Consider the following 6,208-nt stretch of genomic DNA (forward strand, 5'->3'; position numbering starts at 1 on the left):
AAGTAATGATGGACTCTACTTCAATCAATCAATCAATCTTTATTTATAAAGCACTTTTCATACAGAAAAAATGTAGCACAAAGTGCTTTACATAGTTAAAAGCAGCCCACCCCACCCTCCAACGCACTCCCCACACTCTCAATACACATATATCCCCCCACCCCCACCCACACACACATACACACACGCGCACACTTAAAGAGTAAAAATTGGGCTGGGCTCGCATGAGCCAAGTGAGGAAACATTATAACAGAGAGCCATCTGCACCGGGAGCCGGTCACAGACCGCAGCCTCCGGGCTGGGCACACAGCAGGAGGGAGGCCAAGGAGCCCCCCAACCAGGCTAAGAGGACCCCAGAGACCCAGCAGCCATGGTCAATAACAGCCCCGGTGCAGAGAGCGCCCTCCGAGGAAACACTGGAGATATGGGTAAAATGATAAAATAAATAAGAACAGGATACAATATAAATATAGATAGAGTAAGAAGATTAAAAAATGAATAAGAATAAAATCAATAAATATTAGGTAAATCCTAAATTAATAATAGAATAACAGGATAGAATAAATAAGCATAAAAAATAAATAAACGCTAAGTAAAAGCTAAATTAAAAAGGTGGGTCTTGAGCCTGTTCTTAAAAACATGCACGTTCTCTGCGGCCCTGAGCTCCTCCGGCAGGCTGTTCCACAGACGAGGACCGTACCACTGAAAAGCTGCCTCTCCGTGAGTATGTGTCCTGACTAGGGATGGGCATCGTTTAGGTTTTATCCGATACCGGTGCCAAATCGGTACTTTTGAAACGGTGCCGGTGCTCAAACGGTGCTCAAACCGGTGCTTAAAGAATGGAGAACACAAAATTGGTCCAAAAACCTCTCATGTTCAGCTGGTTTTTTGTAAAAAGATAACAATGTTAGCCTTTTCTGCAGCTATGGGGCATATATGGTATCACTCTTGGCTGGAAGCAGTGCTTAAACAATGGAAAAAACACAAACTTTGTCCAAAACCTCTCATGTTTAACTGTTTTCCACTTTTTCTTTGGTCATTTTAGCCTTTTTGGCCAGGGTGAAGGGAGTATCTGCCATCAAACAAGAAGACAGCCGCATGTAGCTATGATGAGGTTTGCTAGTTCACTTTACATGCATTAATGTAATAACGTGGTTAGCCTACTCAACGTAAATTACACACGAACATTAAGCTACTCACGCAGAGAAGAACGACTGCTGCTGCCATCATCATCCTCATCATTTCTGCTACACTGGCAGGGCTAGGGGCCAGGACTCTCCTCTTCGGGGTTTTTGGGGGATATTGCTAACTCCGGGTCAGATAACAGGCAACCCACGCACAGTAGATGCGCTCGGTGTGAGGTCTCGCAGCAAGCTATCATACGGCGCATTTCTGGGCTTTTAAAAAAAACGCTATGCGTCGCCAGGTGTTTCATCGGATTTGAGGTGTTACCTCCTTTGACAGTATCACAGTATCAGCTTAAAGCACTTGTTGCTGCTGAGTTTGCATATTTTGCTGTGAAGTACAGCCAGACTTTTGACCGCTTCGCCTTGGGCATTTTTAATCTGTAGCTCTGCTCTAACAGAACGTACGTACCTGGCTCCGCCTACTATCCTCGGAAACGTAAAATGATTGGCTAGAAGTGTATCACAGCTCAGGAAAAAAAAAGCACCGAAATAAAGCACCGAACTGTGCGCTGCTTTTCGGTCTGGTTACTACCGTTTATGTCAGAACCGGTGCCATCATGGCACCGGACACCGGTACCCATCCCTAGTCCTGACTTTAGGGACAATCAAAAGGCCAGTACCAGAGGACCTCAGGATCCGCGAGGGTTCGTATGGTAAAAGCAGATCTGAGAGATAAGAAGGCCCAAGACCATTAAGACATTTAAAAACCAATAAAAGAACTTTAAAATCGATCCTGAAACACACGGGGAGCCAATGCAGCGATTCTAAAACCGGTGTAATGTGGGCCCGCCCTCTGGTCTTCATCAGCACACGAGCTGCCGAGTTTTGCAAAAGTTGTAAAGTTGAAATATTCTTCTTAGGAAGACCAGAGAGCAGGGCATTACAGTAATCAATGCGACTGGTAATAAAAGCATGCATTAGCATCTCTGTGTTGGCCCGAGAGAGAATAGGGCGGACTCTGGCTATATTTTTTAGATGATAAAATCCAATTTTGGTTACATGTTTAACATGTGGGATAAAACCAAGCTCAGAGTCAAAAATAACACCCAGGTTTTTCACTTGTAGCGAAGGGCATAGTGAAAATGCCTCTAATTTAGACAAGAGTTTCTCTCTCTGAGCCTCAGGACCGACAATTAAAACTTCAGTTTTGTCCTGGTTAAGCTGTAAAAAGTTTTCTGCCATCCAAGATCTTATATCCAAGATACAGTTAAAAAGGGCATCCATTGGTCTGGTGTCATCAGGAGACACGGAGATGTACAGCTGCGTGTCATCAGCGTAACTGTGGAAGTTCACTCCATGCCTCCTGATGACACTGCCGAGAGGCAACATATACAAATTAAAAAGTACAGGGCCTAGAACCGACCCTTGAGGCACACCACATGTCATTTTATGGATCTTAGAGGAGCATGTATCCATACTCACCATAAAAGATCTGTCAGAGAGATAGGAAGTGAACCAGTTGTGTACAGCACCAGAGAGGCCCACCATGTGTTTTAGTCTGTTTAAAAGAATAGCGTGGTCCACTGTATCAAAGGCTGCGCTTAGATCCAGTAGCACCAGGACTGAGAGCTTTTGGGCGTCCCAGTTACATCTAAGATCATTTAAAACCTTTAGGAGAGCCGTCTCTGTGCTGTGGTTCACCCTAAATCCAGACTGGAATATCTCCAGGATCTGTCTATCATTCAGAAAATCAGTAATCTGAGTAAAAACAAGTTTTTTCTAAGACTTTACTTAAAAATGGTAAGTTGGATACAGGTCTGTAGTTATTAAAATCATTACAATCCAAATTGCTCTTCTTCAGAAGGGGCCTCACCACCGCCGTTTTAAAGGCAGCAGGGAAGACACCCAACTGAAGAGAGCAATTCATCATGTATAAAAGCTCAGCCTCAAAAAATCCATAAAGTGTTTTAAAGAGTGAAGAAGGAATTGGATCTAAAAGACATGTGGTGGGTCTCACTGTGGAGAAAACTTTCTGAAAGTTCTCAGCATTAACCAGGACAAAGCTGTCCAGTGTCTCCTCAGGTACAATCGAGCCCTCAGATGTGTTTACAATCATATCGCGATTAGATAAAATATCAGATCTGATGGCGCTGATCTTTCCCCTGAAGTGGTCTGCAAACTGCTCACAGAGTGAGTCTGTGGGGGTTCTTTTGGAGCTTTTAAAATCAGGGTTAAATAAATGATCTATGGTGGAAAAGAGGACCTTGGGATTATTTTTGTTATTACTGATTATTTTGGCGAAGTATGAATTTCTTGACTTCCTTAATGTATTATTGTACATTTTAAGTTGCTCGGAAAATATTTGATGGTTGATAGTATTTTTATTTTTCCTCCACCTCCTTTCTGCTGCCCTGCAATTTCTTTTGAGTTTTTTGACTTCTTCGTTTTCTCCAGGGTGATGCATGTTTTACGTTAATCTTTTTGGTGGTGAGTGGAGCAACGGAGTCAAGGCTTTTCCTTCAGTTTGCTGTTAAAATAACTAAAAATCAAATCGCAGGGTGCAGGTAAAATCACAGGGGGGCATTCGTCTAAAACCCTGGTAAAATTTGCAGCCACTTCAGAGGTTAGATAGCGCCTCCTCACAGTTCGCACCGAGGTCTCCCGCTGAATAAAACCGGTGATGTTAAAAAACACACAGTAGTGGTCAGAGACAGCCAAGTCAACAACAGAGGACACGCTGGTGGACAGCCCATGGGTGATGACCAGGTCCAGAGTGTGTCCTCTGTTGTGAGTCGGCTGCGTGACGTGCTGGATAAAATCCAAACAGTGAAGAATGTTTAAGAATTCTTTTGTTGCAGGGTCAGAAGGATTATCTATGTGCAGGTTAAAATCACCGGTTAAAATTATCATATTATATTTTGAATGTATGTTTGTTAAAAATTCTGAGAATTCCTTGATAAAAGCAGCGCTGTCTTTAGGTGGTCTATAAATTGTGACAGATAAAACTGGAGGGCTGCTGAAAACAATAGCGTGGAATTCAAAAGTGGTAAAATGATCAAATAAAATTTGTTTGGTGGTGAGTGTGTTGTTGGCTAAAGATGCAGTCCCACCACCTCTCTTACCACTTCTAATAGAAAAAGAGAAATTAAAATTTGGTGGGGAGGCCTCAGTGAGAACAACTGGTGCATCCGAGCCCAGCCATGTTTCAGTTAAAAATAAACAGTCAAGTTTATTATCTAAAATTAAATCATTAATAATAAAAGACTTGTTCGATAGAGAGCGTACATTTAAAAGTGCCATACTGATTGAGACTGGTGGATTATTGACAATAGAGTTGAATGGATGTTGATATTTTTGAAGAGGCCGGAGGTTATTAATGTTTTTGGAGTTACTGGATTTATGATAATTCTGTTGCTCTCTGTTTGTGATTATGACGGGTATTGTGTTGACTGTGGGAGAGAAAGGTCCTAGTCCAGAGTTTTGTGTATTACTGTTAAAAGTGGAACAAATATAGGAGCTGGGACCAGGGGAACATCAGTCAGTGGCAGACAGTGGCGATGTGCGGGAGTGCTGTACGCCAAATGCCAAATTGGCGGACAGCAAACGGCGTCCCCAGGCATTGAGGTGGAGCCCGTCTGCCCCAAAAAGATGCCTCCTCTCCCAGAAGGCATCAAAGCTGATTGCTTCTTGCCATAATATGAATTCTAACAGTTGCCAAATAGGGCTGTCAAGGGTATAAGACATATTTAGAGCTATTATCATTTTTTTATTTGCTACATAATTCCATATATCTTGCTTCCAATATTTGAAAGTAGTAAAAATAATGAAAAAAATCATTAAATCAGAAGGTGTGTCCAAACTTTTGACTGGTTGTTTATGCAAATTCGATTTCCCTAAGTCTTCTCTTTGGTGTGTAGACCACATAAACAGACAATGTCTTTATTAAAAATATATCAATAAATAATAGAATAAAGAAACAATAAGGAAAATTTTTATCTCCCACAGAGAAAAGTTTATTACAGAGACTACTAATGATCACATTTTTATCACTGTTATATTCCCATTTACTCAGTGTTTGTCCAGGTCTGTTAGTGGTTTTCATCACTGTGGAGCGACGCACACAGTAATAAACAGCTGTGTCCTCCATCTGCAGATTCTGTCCTGTTATTGTCACTGTTCTGGCAGAAGTGTCTCTGCTGTAGCTGAACTTGTTCTTTAAAGCATCATTTTGATAAAAATTTCCTCCACCCCACTGATGAAAAATCCAGTCCATTGGTTTTCTTTCACGTTGCCTGACCCATCCTGTTGCATAGCTGTTATCAGTCAAAGAATAACCAGAGACCTGGCAGGTGATGGTTAAAGTCTGTCCAGGCTGCACAATACTTGAATCTGGTTGGAGGAGATCAATACTGTACACACCTGTGGAGACAGAAATCAAAACGATCTTTGTTATTGATCTGAATTTTTTGCATTGCTATTATATTTATTAGGGTGAATCCATTAAAAACTCCTTACAGTGTCCAGCAGCCAGCAGCCAGCAGCAGCATCAGCGTTAACATCATCATCATGATTACACCTGAATGATGTACACTTGTACACTGACACACAGCTACACACTCCTTTAAAAAAAAAAAAGCCCCCCCCCTCCAAAAAAACAACCTTATTTGCATATTGTTACACACATTTTCTTTAAATGACGGCATATATAGACTGTGTCCCTCAAAGTGACAGTGAATTATTATTGTGATGATGATGTCAATGAAAGAGTTTGTATGTCCATCAACCTTCTCCTCTCTGAATTTGTGAGTTATTCGTTGTTTGTTAGTAGTGATTGTGTTACAATATGTATTTTATTTTCATTTTAATGAAATGTCACAAATAAGGAGGTGCCCATTAAAAGGACTCTGCTATTATTCTGTTATCACAGTATTAACTTGCTATTAGTTTGTTTATTTTGATTCTAAACAAACTAATAATTAAAAGAGTTATTATCATAATATTCAATCCAGCATATAACTTATTAAATCAAACTAGATTGGAAGAGACGAGAGTGAAAACTTGTCCAACACAGTGTTTAACAG

The 6,208-nt window shown here is 41.1% G+C and overlaps 2 protein-coding genes and 2 long non-coding RNA genes across 5 annotated transcripts in view; 1 reads left to right on the top strand and 3 right to left on the bottom strand.

The window, feature by feature from the left end:
• The window catches only part of LOC120747509 (immunoglobulin epsilon heavy chain), a 438,017-nt gene that overhangs the window by 84,758 nt on the left and 347,051 nt on the right, over positions 1-6,208 (bottom strand). The window lies entirely within an intron of this gene.
• Positions 1-6,208, bottom strand: part of LOC120713955 (immunoglobulin mu heavy chain-like) — a 539,092-nt gene that overhangs the window by 77,328 nt on the left and 455,556 nt on the right. The window lies entirely within an intron of this gene.
• Positions 1-6,208, top strand: part of LOC120714171 — a 514,712-nt gene that overhangs the window by 72,087 nt on the left and 436,417 nt on the right. The gene's annotated exons all lie outside the window — the stretch shown is intronic.
• LOC120714190 lies at positions 5,359-5,679 on the bottom strand. Its single transcript, XR_005691366.1, has 2 exons — positions 5,643-5,679; positions 5,359-5,546 (listed from the first exon to the last, which is right to left on the bottom strand). It is a non-coding gene; the product is annotated as an uncharacterized LOC120714190 (long non-coding RNA).

Source organism: Simochromis diagramma, unplaced genomic scaffold (assembly GCF_900408965.1).
Source record: "Simochromis diagramma unplaced genomic scaffold, fSimDia1.1 OVJJ01000321.1, whole genome shotgun sequence".
NCBI lineage: Eukaryota > Metazoa > Chordata > Actinopteri > Cichliformes > Cichlidae > Simochromis > Simochromis diagramma.